General features: G+C 37.8%; 1 pseudogene; it reads right to left on the bottom strand.

Annotated features, from left to right (window-relative positions):
• Positions 1-13,824: 13,824 nt before the first annotated feature.
• Positions 13,825-15,888, bottom strand: LOC113411110 (glycine--tRNA ligase pseudogene; annotated as a pseudogene).
• Positions 15,889-17,514: the final 1,626 nt, after the last annotated feature.

Here is a 17,514-nt window from a genome sequence, read left to right as displayed (position 1 = left end):
GGCTGAACATATATTTGCAAATCAAGATATTTACCCTCTCTGGATCATATAGATTTTGAATGAGTTAAAATGTGAAGAAGACAATTCATTAAATACCATTCAACTATTTCAAAATGACATCCACAACATTTTTCTTTAAGATAGTTCATTAAAAAAAAAAGTGAAGATGAAGAAAATAATACCATGCTATAGAACATCTGACAGCTAATAAACGAGCATCTTCAAAGCTTCCTCCAAGCAGGTTCTTGAAGTGATCGCTGCTGAACAGATACTTGCATTACAGAACTCAAGGGGAAATACAGTATTCACTCAGCTAACCTTAGCGCAAAAGTGATTTTCAAAGCTAGATGCACTCCGCTCTAGCCATACATCAAAGAACTTTAGTGGGAGAAATGTATCCAAGAGAACAAGTCTCTTAAATAAATATTAAATATTTATTAATATTAATATTAAATATTAATAATATATACTGGTAGAGCTTTATTGAAGCTAGATTTAGCTTCTATAAAGCTAGTACTGTGCATGTGTATGTGTGTGTGCTGCTAGTACCGTTTTCCTTTATGGGAGGAAAAAAACACAATAGACCTGTGCAAACACATCACAGCATTGTCCTATGATGAGTATGTGAACAGAAACATTTGGTGTTGAAAAGGGATGCTCTTAAGGGAGATGGGCAAGCCATCTTTTCATGCTGCAATTGTTTTCATATTTATTTTAAAGATTTATAAACCATCCCACTCACAATTTGCAAGCAATATAAATAAATAACTTCAAAATTGAACACAATAAAAAAAATCTAACATATAACCACAAAGGAGTTAGTGCCAAATCTAAATCACCGGATTAGCTAAAATTACTTAACTACACAGGCAAAAAACCCCCATATTTTTTGTTCACTATTGAACAAGTTTCTTCCTATAGAAACGCCAGGTGTAAATGAAGTAGTAACCATAAAAATAACGTGGAAAACACCCTCCCACACACACTTTTACAGCATTTTATAGCATAAATTTGGAAATAATTTGTTGCACTGATATTCCACCTTTCTTCAGAGAGTTGAAAATGTACATATTTCTTTCTTCTTATATTGTGATTCAAATTTATCTACTTTATCAAATTGTACAACCAATTTATCTACTTTATCAAATTGTACAATCAAGTTTCAGTCAGGATTTAAACCTGAGCCTCCCCAGTTCTTGTCTAACTCTCTAACCATTTTATTACCATGGACACACAATGCTTCCAGATGCATTTTTGGGAAAGTAAAAAGTTTTTAAAATCCTAGATTCATTAGCCAAGCTAAAATTTGAAGGGATATCACCTCTATGAGCAAAATGCATTAATTTTCACCACTTCATCAGTTTGCTTCTTGCCTTCTCTGGACCTGAAACTCAATAATTACATATTAAATAATTAAAGTTCAGTAAGACACATAATGAATATTTTACCTTATTTGCACAATAAAGTATTGTTCTGTTCCTTTCGCATTATGGAAAAATCAGAATTGGTCTGAAAATATTTTCGTGGTATTGTAAGTCACCCAGAATTGTTTGGAAAGGGAAATGGCATATCCATTTAATATGGTAAATACAATTAAATTAAAATTTCTCAGATTTTGTTTGTTTTAAGGAATGTCAGCTACAGATTAAATAATATATCAGTTTTGCATTTTTCACATATATTTTAGAAAACTTTTCATCCTGTCCATCAAAAATATGTTTATTTTGATTCATTATTTTTTTTTAAAAAAGTGAAATTCTTACATTTGTATTAGCATAGACTTACTGTATTTTTTCGTTGCACAGTGCCCTAATCTTCTGCCTCATTTATCCTCAAAGTATGTAATCTAAATTAACAGAAGCAGAGCTTTTGACCTTATAAGTGCTACAGTATATCTGACATGATAATCTTTTTCAACCGAGTGCCCTTCAGATCGGTTAGACTTCAACTCACATAATCCTTTGCTAAATTAATGCTGATTGGGAGATTATGGGAATTCAATACAGGTGCAAAACACTCTTCTGCACAAGTGTAATTGCTTCAAGGCACACTCTTTTATGCAGTTGTGGGTTGATGACAAACATTTTTCAATCATTTATTTGGCAATCTCAAGCAATTACAAATGGAAAGGAAGTATTAGTGTAAGGTAGTGTTTGGTGCAACAATTATGGAAACAAATAATATCAATCTACTTGGGGATTTTTCCATGTGAAATGGCCCAGATGCTGTAAAAGATGCCCTAGGTTTTCCCTTAGTATCAATTAAGAAAACGGAAATAAATAATTTGTCAAAGACTGACAGAAATGCCCTTATATAATCCCAGCTGTCTAATCGTGTGGCCAACTGATGTTCATACAGTGGAGATACAGAAATCAGCAATGGCATCTCATTTGCCCATTGCATCTACAACAATGCAACTGTTTAAAAATGTTGTTCCTGATAAAATAGTTTTTTGAGATCCCAGCCTCTATAACTTTGTCCTTACATTGTTTTTATGAAAGGTAGGACTATTGATATTTTAATTCTTTATTGTATGCTAAAATATTCACCAGGTATCTATTGGAAAATATTACAGGTGCACTAAATGACTTCTGTGAAAATTATGAACTCAGCCAATGAGGTAAAGCCCATCTCCAGGAATTTTTTTACAGTGAATTCAGAATTTCTTTCCCAGCCACAAGTCAAAAACCATTCAAGCAATAGCTATTATCAAAGCTAAAAGTTCTAATGTGCATTAGATCATTTTTAGTTTGCCACTAGGAGTAGAAACTGTCCAATTGCCACAAAAGTGCCATTACATTTCTTCATACTCTGAAACACAACAAGGCAATTCAGCCAATGTTGGGATCAGGAAAGAAAAATTCCCAATTAACTCCATAAACAACTAGGATGATTCTTGGGTGCAGGTAACCACAATGGGCCATCTAACAAATACATCTAATTCTGTTTCTCTGCAGGAAGACTGTGTAGGGAAAAGTTTGTATTAACATCTACATCCCTAGCAGTTCCCTTATTCCATTTCATGGTTACAGGTATTGACATTCAATGTTGAGTGGAAATTTTAGCAATATATTGAACCAACTTAGTCCATCAGCAATGTATGATTTTGCCAACATTGCACAACCAAAGAAACCTGAGATCAATATGGAACTGATTACAATTATTGTTTACCTAAGAACAAAAAAATATCCAGGTTATATCTAATTTATGAAGCAATGAAGAAAGTATAGTATAACTATTTGAATACTTAATAATATTGATACTTTTTTAAGAATTATTCCAAATCATTCATTTAATAAGTAGATTTAGAAGACCTAATACATGCTAAACTCAGTTTTAAGAGAATTTACAATGCTTCCTAAAAAGAATCAGAACTGGACATCAGATATTTTCCAGTACAGAGAAAATGTAACATAAAGATAGAAGAAATAGGTAGATTTGCATTGTTATGTTGTAGGAAGTAGTCACATTAAAAAGTGACTGGTAGATGCACAGTCAGACATTAAAGGGTGTGATCTAATGTTATCTGTAATTCCATGTCCTAAGTATAGACTAGGGGATTTATCAGTTAATAATTAAAACCTTATTATAAATAGTTATAAACATGAATTATTTGCTTAATAATAATATCTAAATTATGACGCAAACCAGGGTTTATCTTGGTGTTCATTTGTTTATGGAATTCATGTGCCTACATTTCAGCTTCTACTTAGTTCTCCATGATAAGATTTCCTTTTTTAAAAAACATTATAAGTGAATGAAATTAATTCACTGAAAATTGGCACTGCTTTTCATTAAGGATATGTAAAACACAGAAGTTCATTCCCAGCACATTCAGAAAAAGAAAGGAATTGGCTGATCTGAATATCCTAGAGAAGACACATTTCTTGATGCGCATCCTCTAGAACAAGGGTCTTCAAACTTGGCAAATTTAAGACTTGTGGACTTCAACTCCCAGAATTCCTGAGCTAACATGACTGGAAGAGGAATTGTGGGAGTTGAAGTCCACAAGTCTTAAAGCTGTCAACTTTGAAGACACCTGCTCTAGAATAAGAAATGATCTGTGGTATTCTGGGGATTGTCTGGCCCCAAAATAGGAAAAATGAAACTTCCATATTAGAAGCACAAACACTTCAGACATTGTCAGCCCTTCAAGGTAGATCAGACTCAAAAAAAAAAAATCAAAGTTCTGAATGCTAATATTACTTTTATTAGTCAGAATATGCTACCCTCTTTCTCTCATTGACTTTGCTTGTCAGAAGGTCACAAAATATGATCACATGACCCCAGGATACTTCAGCCATCATGAATATGAACCAGTTGTCAACCATCTGAATATAAATCATGTGACCATGGGGATGCTGCAACTATCAAATGTATGGAAAAATAGTCATGCGTCACTTTTTTCAGTGCCATTGTAACTTCAAATGGTCACTAAATGGACTGTTGTAAGTCAAGGACTACCTTAATGAACAAGACCCTTAGTATAATGCAGTGAGCAGTAGTAACATCCTTGAGGAATCAGAGGAAAAGGTGCAACAAACATAGCGATCAGATAAAAGAAATTAGAGTCTGAAGCAGAAATGTAGTTTGAGAAAGCATTTAGACTTGACCTTCCCTAGTTCTCAGAAAGATAGTAGGAAATAGTAATCTCAAGTATCCAAGTCCCCAGGTTCAATATACAGTTGATATTTTTTTATTCAATCCTGAGGTATGGCACAAATGAGTAACTGACATTTGAAAAGTCAGTGCTGGGAGCAACTGCCTCCCAGCCAGGGGTGGGATTCTACCAGTTCGCAACTATTCTCTAGAACCGGTTGTTAACATTCTAAGCAGTTTGGAGAACCAGTTGTTAGAAGAAATTACTGGCCTAATCCTGTAAGGAAGGCAGGAAGGAAACATTCTGGAGTTGCTTACAGAAACTGCCTCTCCGTTAACCCTTATTACATTCTTGGCAGGACTAGACTTCCTATCTCTGGAACTTCTCTGGAGTTTTTTTTTCCTCCTTTGCTGGTACTTTGCTTGTGTGGAGTGACCATTCAAAGTTACAATGGCACTTAAAAAAAAGTGACTTATGATCATTTTTTACACTTACAACTGTTGTAGAATCCCCACAGTCATGAGAGGCCAGGTGAGGAGATGCGTGCCTCGATGTGAGTGATGTTGAGTTGGCCACGTCCAGCTGCCTCCTCCACTTGATCCAAGAGCATGAAGAATGGAGCTTAGGCAGTGGTAGGATTCAATTTTTTTTACTACGTTCTATGGGTGTGGCTTGGTGGGAATAGCTTGGCTTGGGGGGTGTGGCTTGGGGGGCGTGGCAGGGGAAGGATACTATAAAATCCCTTTCCCTCCCCACCTCACTAACCTGCTTCCCAGCTCCGTTCTCCTGTGCAGGGCAAAAAAGAAGACCTAGCCAATCAGCTGGGACTCAGGAGACAGAGAGTAGATGGGGTGGGGCCAGTCAGAGGTGGTATTTGCTGGTTCTACGAACTACTCAAAATTTTATTTATTTATTTATTTATTTATTTGATTTGCCAATTGTTTACAAGATAATAAGTATAAGTGTATACATAGTTGTGAATACATGAAATGGGTACATATAAGAAAAATAAAAGAAGAATAAGAGAAACAATAGGACAGGGACGGTAGGCACGTTGGTGCGCTTATGCACGCCCCCTACAGACCTCTTAGGAAAGGGGTGAGGTCAATAGTAGACAGTCTAAGGTTAAAGTTTTTGGGGTTTGGGGAAGAAACTACAGAGTCGGGTAGAGTATTCCAGACATTGACTACTCTATTGCTGAAGTCGTATTTCCTGCAATCAAGTTTGGTGCGGTTAACTTTGAGTTTGTATCTATTGTGTGCTCTTGTGTTGTTATGGTTGAAGCTGAAGTATTCATTGACAGGTAGGACATTGCAATGTATGATTTTATATACCATGCTTAAATCAGACCGAAGATGGCGTAATTCAAGGTTTTCTAGTTCTAGAATTTCAAGTCTGGTGGCATAAGGTATTCTACAATGAGTAGAGGAGTGGAGAACTCTTCTCGTGAAATATTTCTGGACTTTCTCAATTGTGCTAATATCAGATATGTAATGTGGGTTGCAGACTGATGAATTGTATTCGAGTATTGGTCTAGCAAATGTTTTGTATGCTCTGGTTAGTAGTGTGATATTACCAGAGAAAAAGCTATGTAGGATTAGGTTAACAACTCTTAATGCCTTTTTGGCTATGTAGTTGCAGTGGGCTCTAGCACTTAGATCATTAGAGGTGAGTATTCCAAGGTCCTTTACAGAGCTTGGGTCATCAACAAGATCTTGACTATTCAGCTTGTATTTTATTTTCTGATATTTTTTTTGCCAATATGTAAGACAGAGCATTTATTTGTTGAGATTTGAAGTTGCCATTTGTTTGACCATTCTGATACATAGTCAAGATCTTTTTGTAGGGTAGCAGTATTGTCTGTGGTATTGAACAGCTTTACATCATCACACAACAGCTTCACACATCATCAGCGAAAAGAACGCAATTGCTCTTAATATGATCACAGAGGTCATTTATGTAGAGTATGAAGAGAGTTGGTCCTAGAACACTGCCTTGGGGGACACCACTATTGACAGGTACAGAATTTGATAGGATGCTCCCAATTTTGACCATTTGTTGTCTGTTTGCCAGGAATGCTTCTATCCAGTTATTCAGTTGTCCAGAGATACCATAGGATTTTATTTTTAGGAGTAGTTTGTCGTGTACCACTGAATCAAAGGCTTTACAGAAGTCTATGTAGATTGCGTCTATTGCTTTGCCCTGGTCGAGTTGTGTCGCCCATATGTTTTTGCAGTGTAAGAGTTGCAGATTACAGGATAGTTTTTTTTCTGAAACCAAATTGTTTATTGGAGAGTAGGTTGTTTGTCTCTAAGTGGAGGATGATGGATTGGTTAATAATTGATTCCATGACTTTACAGGTGACGCAGCATAAGGAGATTGGTCTGTAATTTTCAACTAGGCTTGGGTCTCCCTTTTTGAAGATGGGGATGACTGTGGCTTGTGACCATAGTTTTGGCAAGGAGCTGGTCCTGAAAGATTTTTCAAAGATTATGCTTAGAGGTTTGGCTATGGCAGTGGATAGCTTTTTTAAGAAGTAGGCACATATTCCATCCGGTCCAATAGATAGAGATGGTTTTAGATTGCGTAGTGCTTTTTCAACATTGTCTTCTGTAAAATCGATATGTATTAGATCATTGTTGTTATCTGTGGTATGGCTAGGAAATACTGGGCATGATCCGTTGCTGTTTACAAATACTGAGCCGAAGAATGTGTTAAAGAGGTTGGCTTTAATGGTGTCATCGTTGCAGTCTTTACCATCAGGTCCTATCAAGGGTGGGATGGACCTTGAGTCTTTTAGTTTGTTGTTTACAAAATTGTAAAAAGCACGGGTAGAATTGGTGCTTAGAAGGTTTTCCTCTTGTTTAATGTGATAATTGGTGCATTCGGTCTTTATCTGGTGGCATAAATTTTTGTATCGGCTTTTGAAATTGGCAACATGACCAGATTTGTTTTTCCGCCAGAGTGATCTCTTTTTGGATTGAAGTTTCCTTATTGTTATGGGTAATCTGCTTTTTGTTTTGTTTTGGGAGTTGTTGTTGGTACATATAGTTTGATGACTCTTTTGACTTCAAGTAAAAATATGTTGTAATGGTCTTCAACAGTATTGCATCCAGTGAATAGAGATTGCCAATCAAGGGATGAGAGATCGTTGTCTATAAGATCATAGTTGCCTTTTTTGAAGTTACAATTGGGGATTACATCATTGTGGTGATTTTTGTGTGGGCGTATGTTGAGACAAAAGTCAATCATATTGTGGTCACTGCTGGAAAAGGGTTCTTTAGTTTGTATTCCGTAAATTAAATTCAAACTATTGCAGAAGATGAGATCGAGGCAGTTGTTTAGTCTAGTGTTGTTGGTTACTAGTTGTTCCAGTCCCAGATTTGTAATAGCATTGTAGAAGGTTGTGTGTATGATTTCAGTTGTACATTCATTTAGGGTCCAGTCAATATGAGGTAGATTGAAATCACCAAGAAAGATAAAAGGGTATGGGCAGGATGCAACCCATGTTAGTAATGTATTTAGCTTGTTTACATGTTCGATGTCATAATCAGGTGCTCTGTAACATAGTAAGAATCGAATTGTGATATTTAAGGATAGTTCACAGATGATGGTCTCAGGAAGATCAAGCTCCTGGGTAACTTGGATATTTTTTAGATGTAAGGACTTTTTATAGAAGATAGCAACACCACCTCCTCTACGAATTTCACGATCTGATCGGTAAACATGATAATCCCTTACTGTGGTAATGGAGTCAGGGAGAGATGCATTGAGCCATGTTTCACAGACAAATATAATGTCGAATTTAGCCATATTTAGTAGGAGGAAAAATTCAGGTATTTTATTCACGAGGCTTCTTGCATTGAGTAGTTTGCATTTAAGGCCAGTAGTAGTTGGAATTGAGGTAGTTAGGGCGTGCATGCCTAGTCTTGGGTGATGGTGGATCGGTTGAGGTAGGGTTGTGGTTGAGGGTTAAAGCTGAGTTGCGGGTTGTGTGGCTTACTTTTGATACAGTCAGCATGGTAGTCAATGTACAGGTCCTTCTCTCCATTGTCTAGACGTTTTTGAGTTCAGTGCGGAGTACACGGAGCGGGCACGTTGCTGTATGGTTAGGTCAGGGCGACAACGGAGGTTCTTATGGTTGGTGTTGGTTTTGGCGAGTGAATTTATAGTGTAAATGAATTTACGTTTGCTTGATTCATTTTTGCAGATGACCCTGCACAAGCGTGGGGCCACAGAGCCATCTCTGTTTTTGAGCTCTCGGTCAATGCGGGAAATGTCAAGTATTTCATCAGCAGAGATGGTTGATGCTTGATAATCACTGATGATGTTTCGGACAGTTGTGATGTCATCATTGTCATTGATGTCCTCTAGACTAAATAAGATGGCGTTTGGACGTTTCCGTTCACGCTCAACGGCTTCTCTGATGAGGATTGGGATATCAATATTTGTCTGGGTTGTGTTTATTTGTGGATTGGGTTTTGGATTGGGTTGTGGTTGTTGGGTAGAGATGTGGTTTGTAGCTATTGGATGTTCATGTTTTTGCATTGTGTCTTTTTTTTCAAGGTTGGATATTCTTTCTTTTACGGCGTCCAGGGATGCTACTATGGTGTTAAGGGATGTTTCAATGGTTTCGATGGTATCAACTCTTTCAGACAGATCCAGTTTGGGTCTGCATGATTTGCAGAGATATGGAAACTCATTGGATGATTCTAGGTATTGAATCATTTGCTCAGGTAATCCCAAGCAGTCATGATGAGCGTATTTTTACACAGAGAACATTTGATGGAGTTTTCATTATCCTTTAGATTTTGTAGCATTTAAGGCATGTGCAGGAGTCTTGTGGTTCATTGGTGGGGATTATCTTCTCTTTAGGTTGTGGTTTGACATTGGATTTTCTTTTTTGGCATGGTAGGTTTGTTAAGATAGTACGTTGATTGAATTAATTAAAGGAACAATTTTGGGTAATCTATATAGCCAATATCACATCAAACAATCAATTGCAGTAATCTCTCTAGTCAGATAATATTCCTGAGCAACAATCAGCCTAATCAATTAATTACTCTAATCACTAATCAATTAATTCATTTTCAATTAATTAATCAATTAATTAATCAATCAGCCTAATCAATTAATTACTCTAAACACTAATCAATTAATTACACTAATCATTAATCACACTGTTCATTTAAATTCACTAAATCATTGATTTTACTATTCAATTAAATTACATGAATCTTGATCTTTTCAACTAGTCAGTAATCACACTATTTGCACTAAACACTCTAGTCACACTAATCAATTAGGACAATAAATCAATTGAACCATTAATAAAATATTTTATAGAAATTGATTATCTAACCATTGAGATAGGTGATGATGTAGAAAAGTTGTAAGTTTTGAGGTAATGAGTTAATCAGTGTTTGATTAAAGTAATGAGGTAGTATTAAGAGTCTGCAAGGAAAGGGTTAATGCTGTTGTTGACTGAGAGGAATTTGTTGCTCTTTGTAATAGTAGATTGCTATTACTCTGTAGTTGTAACACGATGCTCAAAGGGTTTTTGAAATAGTGTAAAACTTTCTTAAAGCTCTTCAAGTTGAGTAGTAGAAAAAAAAAATACAGTCACGTGGCTTGGGTTAACTTATCCGATCTGTCCTTTACTTCCAACTAAATCTGGTAGTAACTCCGGATCGTTAATCGCAGCTATTTTCCTCCTTAGAGTTCCACTTTCCAAGGAAAATTCCACTGCAGAAATTGGAGTGATTTTCCACCAGGATTAAGCACGCTGTTGCAAGATCGCTCCTTTCCTTTTACTTCAGCCACAGCTTTGATCTAGCCACGCCAAGTCTCTTCTTAGTTCGGATGGAGGGGCCCTCTTCGGGTATGAGCCTCAGGGCTTTTTCCTCCCTCCTTGTTTATTTCTTTTTTCTGCCAGCTAACAGATGTGAAAACTGCGTGGGGGATATTAAAAGAAATGCATTGTCTGGCGTGGAAGACAACTTCTATCAGCTGTGTGAGGGATTCAAATGAGGGTAGGTTATTTGCTCTCTGTAGGCAGGCTCCGAGTGAAGGAGAGGGCTTTGTTTCTCTGGGGAAGGAGATGAGGGCTCCGGATCTGTTAGCAGGAATATTTGGGCTCCACCGGCTTCAGAATCTAGCGTTTTTGGGCTTGTTTTTTGGGCTCAGGTTTACTCACGGTTACTGATGTAACAGCATCTTTAAAAGTGGTTTCTGGTGCGGGTGATGGCTTTATAGGGAGGTAATGCTTCAGGAGCGAGGTCTTCACCTTCCTAGTTGGGCGTCGCCATCTTTTTACCACTACTATTTCCACTACTATTTCCACTACTGATTCTCCAGAACTAGTCAGAACCTGCTGAATATCACCTCTGAGCTTAGATAAGTTTAGAGGAGAGGTGCAAGGCTACTCAGGAGAACACACCACCCCCTTGCAAGGAACACCTGGAGTGGATTGACTTAAGGAGAAGCCATGTGGAGTTAGTCTTTGTCAGGAACAATTGTTTATTTTGGCTTACACTCCCCCAGATTTGACTCATGCCTTTTTTGCCTTTTACCTTGCTTAGCCTTGAAGACTGCCTTTTGCCTTTTTTGCCTTGCCTAGAAACTGCCTTTTGTTTTGTGCCTTGGCTTTGCCTTGTGGACTATAGTTTGACTCATGGATTCACTTAGCTGGGTGGACTGGACTTGGGACCCTGGACATTGCTTTGTAAGTGTGTTCCTGCTCTGTGGACTTTCTTTGTTATATACAGGCTGTTGTTTGGAGGACTGAGGATAGCTGCCTTCAGGGTAACATGGGATGGAGCCTTACCTGTCATTGGAGAGTTGTTTGTTGGAACATTTACTTGGAGTATTAAAGGACTCTCTAGCAGTCTGCCTTGGCTTGACAAACTGGGTCATAATAGCCAGATTGTTACTCAATAGCATAAAGAGGATATTGTTACACTGATAATGATGCAATAGTTGGTGTCCAGATTGGATTGTCGTAAGTTGTAGGCAATATCATTTGATGATAATGTTCTCCTATATTGATGAGTGAAGGAAGAATTGAATAAAGTTATAACTGATTAATCTGAGTGAAGGTTTATTGGGTTTTATATTCAGGGTTCTATTTCCGTAAACCAGCCAGAGTCATCATAAATAAGTTGGGCAGCCACATAAAATTTCTTAATAAATGAATAAAAAATAAATTGGTCCCCTTGCCTCTTCTTCCCTTGTAAAAAAAAAAAGTTCTGATTTTAATACATTTAAACAAATTAAATCCTTGCAATGGCTCTAGAAGTATGTTTGGATAAGCATATAAAGAGATAATAAATGCCAGTAGTCTGATGCCTGCAGTTAGACAAGAACACTAAAACCATCTATCAAAATTTGTCAATAGTATTTCAAGCAACAGGAGAGCTTACAGCTGCTATTCAGATGCTGAATGGGATAAATCAATGGTAAATTTTGGAATTGCTCTGGGGACTCTATTTAACTTTAGGTTGCGCACCTTTAATCTCAGGCTACTCATGTCTTCTACAACTTCCCAAACCATTCCTACCACCCTTTTTTTGCATTTTCAACAGGAATTATAAAGTCAATTCTCTTTCTCTCAATTTGTCCTGAACTGAAATCCACAAAATTCTTTAAAAGTAATTTGTGAATACAAATTCTTGACTCCTACATTCTAGATAGACAGATGATAGATGATACGTGACAGGTGATAGACAGATAGATATGATAGAGTAGATAATAGATAGGATGGGAAGATAGAGTTTTATAAACAATGAGAGAAGCTTATGATTAAACCAAAACCACTAATATATTGAAAGTTCATTTTTCTATATTTCTACTTTGAAAAGCAATAGAAGTGAGACTAGTAAGAAATATGTAATAATCCAAAGTATTATTTTGGAGTTCCACTTTAGAAGTTTGGAAGTGGTCTAATTTGCTTTGGAATAAACCAAAGGCAATCTAGTTTGATTCTTCTAGAAAAAGATTTATTCAAACAATTTTTCATTCATTCTATTATCTACTTTGGCAGAAATAAAAATGGTATACACACACACACACACACACACACACACACACATGTATGTATGTATGTATGTATGTAAGTATGTATGTATGTATGTATAAAATGTATCACTGGGTAGAAAAAAACAAACTTTCACAGAAGCTTGTCTTTTATGATGGCTTCAAACATGCCAAGATTTAAGCAATAACAGTGTACAGATTTTTGAGTTTTGTACTTTAAAATATATTTTAATGGATACAGTTTAACCATCCAAATATCCATTTCCTTAAATTTGCTATAAATCCAAGTCCTTCTTGTGAACAATATTCAAGCCATATTTCAGAGATATTAATTGAAAGGATTCATAGAGAATGAATGTGCTTTTTAAAATTCATGATACTGATATTTGGGAGGTTCAAAGTACTTGCAATATAAACACATAAAATTCAGAATGCAATTTAATTTTTTTATGACAAGTCACCAACAAATTCTAATGTGACAGTTAAAGAAAGCAAGAGAGCTCAAATTTTAGAGCAAAATGGTACAATTTGTACTCATAAGCATACTGTGTCAGGAGATAAAAAGCTATCATAGCAAATCAAAGAAACTAACAGCTCACCATTTTTCAGAATATGCTGACTAGGATTTTTTTTAAAAAAAAAAAAAAAACCTTCAGTGGCACAAAAATGCACATTCCCACCTTCACAAACCTGAAATTAGACTGGTTCTGCTTTTACGATTGCCCGACATATTTTAATTGGAAGAACAATATGGCAGACATTTGAGGTCAATTTTTCCACTAGCGTAGGTTTCTCTAATAATTCTGGATAATTCATACTTTCTGGAAGGTCAGTTCTAAATTCCCGTGTTATAACAACTGGAATTGAACATTCTCTCTATTGTTTACCCTCCCTTTCTCACAGCATGTCCAAAAAGCCTAATTTTTGAAAAACACCATCATGGTTCCCCAATTACATCACTGATAAAAATCATACAACCATAAGATTCCTTAATCAGCCTCCAAAGATTTTATTGTTGGCTTCTCTAAACCATTTCTTTTCTTTTTTTTCTGTTTTAAGCCATTTTAATTGGAGTTATTGGAGATAGGAATTAAGGGACTGGATAACCAGGGGGGCCCTGGGTTTGCGAACAAAGCAATATGTCAAATAATACATATCATAAAACTTCTATTAACATGGTCAATTAAAAATGGATTTCATGACAAGGTTTCCTTTATGCCATTAGCTTCAGACCTCCATCACATCCTTTTTGCCTGTCTCTTGACCCTCAAGGGTATTTGGCCTCCATGTCAGCCCAAATTATGTTGCCGTTGGCCAGGTCGCCCACCAGGACTGGCAGCTCTGAGGTCTCGGCCTGTATCTGCCACATGGAATTGCGATCTCTTAAGATGGCTGGGGGGGAGGTTGTTGACGGTGTCAAAGTCAAATGTAATCCCCAAGGCCACCCTGATTTCATCCGTCCTCACATACTGCCAGCCAATGCATCCAGAAGAATCATCCACTTTGTGGGAGACCCCATTTCTGGTCAGAGCTTCAGAGAGTTCCTTCACAAATGGAATGAATTTCTGGTTCTGACTCAAAGGAAGGATGGAGCATTTAAATGGAGCCACCACAGCAGGAAAGCTGAAGTATGTTCGCTGTTCATCTCCCTCCCTGATACAGAATGTATGCTCAAATATCGTGTACATGATTCCTCCAAGCCCAAAGGAAGGTTCAATCATGTTGGGGACAATCTCTTCCACATGCAAGGTTTTCTGGAATATCTTCATGTTGATCATGTCCTTTGTTACCTGAAAGGTTTTCCCTTCTGTCTCAATTGTAAATTCCCCTTGTGTCTCCATCTCACTGATGTAACACTCATCACAGATGGCAAGATACTCCAGCACCAGCTTGGCATCCTTCTTGCATACCTTCCCTATGGCTCCCTTGTTGGCTTCAAACTGAACCATGTTGGTGATTCTCGGCTCCTTCAAAGGCTTCTCAGCAACAAGAGGTGGCTTTGGCATGGCAGGAGAGGTCATAGCAGGAACGATCAGTGCAGCCAACAATTTCAATCGAACCATAGGAGGTTTTGGACTCTGCATCCCAGCAGTCACAGGCCTAATGAGCCATCTCGTTCTCCATGTGCTGCCAGAAATGAAGCTTCTCTGGAGACATGCCAAATTTGATGAGGTAGAGATAGATCCGGACAATGAAGTATCACACCCTGCTCAATGGCTTCCCTCAAATGCATGACACAGGTTGGCTGCCCACTGGTCTGGGCTTTGGCAGAATACAAGAGGATGTGGAAGTTGGCTACATTTTGAAACTTAGGATGACATTTTTCACTGGGGTCCACAAAATGTTCAAATTCTGCAATTGTGAATTCCCTGACCCTGAATGAGACCTGAGCGAGGAGAGATTTCATTCTAGAAAGAATTGCCGATCTGAGCAGCAGCAAAAGCCTTGGTTGAGTTGCAAAAGGCGTTTGAAGTTTAGAAAGATTTCCTGTGCACTTTCTGGCCTCAAGTGTCCATATTTCCTCCTGGACCAATGGAGGTCTTGAACATGAGATTGAAAGATACCGGAGCAGTGAGGTCATTTCCTGTTTGGGGGGACTTCACATTTTAATTGACAAACAGATCTGCAAGCTGCTCCTGACTATAGTTGTCCTACTGCATGATCACATTCTCCATTTCCATCTTTTTCTCCGTGGTGCATTTCTTGTCTGACATCAGCTTCTGTAAATGGGCCTTCAGGAGGTGATCAGCTTGGAAGCATTCTCCACTTTTTACATCTTTCACCATGAAGTCTGCAAATTTGTACACATGTCCAGAGGTCTTTAGAGCAGCTTCAGGCATAAGCATGGTGCAATCTATCTGCTCTTCCTGGATGAAGTGCTGCCTCCAGGCTTGTATTATATTGTTCTTCAAAGCACAACCCACAGGACCACTCACGTCATACAGGCCACTCACTCCTCCATAAATAGAAAATGCTTGCTCATAGAAAAATCTCCATTTCAAGGTATCTTCTATTTTAACACTGTCCACACTATCATTCTTATGCTGCAGAGCCAACTTCTTGGCTTCTAGGATTCTCTTCTGAGCTTTGAGTTCAGCCACAGCTTTGTCCACATCCATCTGAGGAGCCTTCTCATCCTTCAACTTTCAAACAAGCTCTCCCTGCTGCCTCACCGCCTGCCTGAGCAGCGTCAGGAGCACTTCGGCGGCAGGTCTGTCCATGCTGGCACCAATACCGGGGCCGGGATCCGGTGGTGTTGGGTGGTGAGAGCAAGGCCCAGGGCTGGTGGTGGCGGAGGAGGGGCAGACCACGTGGAGTGAGGCACCGGGCAGGAGAGTGGCCAGAAGGCAGGTGCTACTGCTGCTGCAAATGATGATGAGGCAGCCGATTGCAATGCTAAAGCACCATGGCATGGAGGAATGGCACAGCCGAGGGCAGGCAGGCGGGCCAAGGGGCAGGCGCGGCCGAGGGCAGGCAGGCTGAGGGCAGGCATGGCCTCACACATGATGAAATCGCAGCCAGTGCAGCCTCATCAGCTCCGCCTCAGCCATTTCTTTATGTGTCCAGAGATTCTATGAGCACTGCACTGTGGAAGTCATCTATTATTGGTGCAACACTCAGAAGCTGTAATATAGAACCTGAGATCATCTTAAGCTTCATACCTAATTTCACACATCCAGAACTGACACTGTACTACTAGAACTTAGCTTGACAAGTTTTAATATATTTAGTTTGTGGTTCAATCCTAAATTTGCACACAAAAAAGTTCAGTTGAATTTAGCGGAAGGCATTTGCTACCCATAACATTAGAAATGCAGTGAATCCTAAATGAAATTGAACATTATTTTGTCTCCATTTTAAAACAATTCCGTTTTGGTGTCTTTTTTCTATCATTCTCAAATATGTCTTGGTTACATTAAGAATTAAAGTGTCTTTTCTCTATTATATGAAACTATTAAATGAGATACAAAGGAGGAAACACATGTTTTTACATAAACATACTATTATACATACCTCTCTAGTGTACAAGGCCCCATTTACATCTCTTCATATTGTAAATAATATGTAGTTCTAGTATTGCTGTAAAGAATTTGCTTAAACTGTATCTGTGAACTGTATCACACTCAGGGTAGGGTATGTCAAAGCATGAAGCACTTTTAATTGTTCTTATATTATAACAAAATTGAAACAATCTTAGTTCAGTGTGTTCCTTTCCTGAAATCACATTAATATATAGGCCTGACCATTTGCCTTAAAACGAGGTTTGTACTAAAAAGCTCCTCAAATGTTCTTAACTCTAATAATAAATATTTTCTTGAAAAAAAAAAAGAAAAAGAAATGCAGTGAATCCTTAGGGTACAAATACAATGTGAAATTGCTACAAAATATCAAATGCAAATGTTTAGTTTTCTAGCAATAGAAAAGAAAATTGAGAATGGTTGATCTATCATTATAGGGGAATCGATAACAATAGCAATAGCACTTAGATGTATATACTGCTCCATACTGTTTTACAGCATTCTCCGAGTGGTTTACAGTGTCAGCATATTGCCCCCAACAATCTGGGTTCTCATTTTACTGACCTTGGAAGGATGGAAAGCTAAGTCAACCTTGAGCCTCCTCAGGACTGAATTCCAGATTGTGGGCAGAGTTAGCATGCAATACTGCATTCTAACCACTGGGTCACCAAGGCAGATCTAGAATATCAAGAAAAAAGGGTGGAAAAATAATCTGAATTTCTTTTAGGTTATTTCAATTTTACTCTCTGACACTGACATTTCTGCAATTTTTGTAAGAAATTCTGAGTCAGGTGCCAAAATAATTTGGTCAGTCATAAATCTATGAAACTTGACTTCAGCTGAGAGAAGATAATATTAGCT

This window comes from Notechis scutatus, chromosome 1 (genome assembly GCF_049901735.1).
Source record: "Notechis scutatus isolate UNSWTSFEM ecotype Mainland chromosome 1, rNotScu1.2, whole genome shotgun sequence".
Classification (NCBI taxonomy): Eukaryota; Metazoa; Chordata; class Lepidosauria; order Squamata; family Elapidae; genus Notechis; species Notechis scutatus.
This window is presented reverse-complemented; position numbering and strand designations above follow the sequence as displayed.